Source organism: Hipposideros armiger, unplaced genomic scaffold (assembly GCF_001890085.2).
Source record: "Hipposideros armiger isolate ML-2016 unplaced genomic scaffold, ASM189008v1 scaffold_74, whole genome shotgun sequence".
Lineage (NCBI taxonomy): Eukaryota > Metazoa > Chordata > Mammalia > Chiroptera > Hipposideridae > Hipposideros > Hipposideros armiger.
The window spans coordinates 1587155-1587773 of NW_017731424.1; positions in this window are offsets into that span (position 1 = coordinate 1587155).

The following is a 619-nucleotide window of genomic DNA, read 5'->3' on the forward strand; positions in this document are numbered from 1 at the left end:
ACAGCACACACAAAGGGCAATCTCCACTGAGGCAAATCCCACTCAGTGTGACAAGCCCCCACACAGCAGCCTGGAAGCTGTGGATGTGGCCAAACTCCAAAGCCAATCTGCCTGAAGGCCAATCCCACCCACTGACATGCCAATAGCAATCAAAGCTCAACTATAACAGAAGGGCACACAAACCCACACAAAGGACACCCCTGGTGCACCCAGAGAAGGTGATCAGGGAGACTGTGCCACTGGGCCCCACAGGACACCTACTACATAAGGCCACCTGGCCAAGGCTGGGAAACATAGCATCCCTACCAAATACACAGAAACAAACACAGGGGTAGTCAATGTGAAGACACAAAGAAATACATACCAAATGAAACAACAGGAGAAAACTCTAGAAAAAGAACTAAATGAAATAGAGGCAAGTAACCTACCAGAGACAGAGTTCTAAACAATGGTTATAAGGATGCTCAAGGAGCTTAGTGGGAACTTCAACAAAGAGATAGCAATCATAAAAAAAGGACCAAGGACGGCCGGCCCAGTGGCGCGATGGTTAAGAACTCGCTTGGGATGCCAGAGGGCCCCGGTTCGGATCCCACATATGAGGGCCAGTGACACTGCCCTC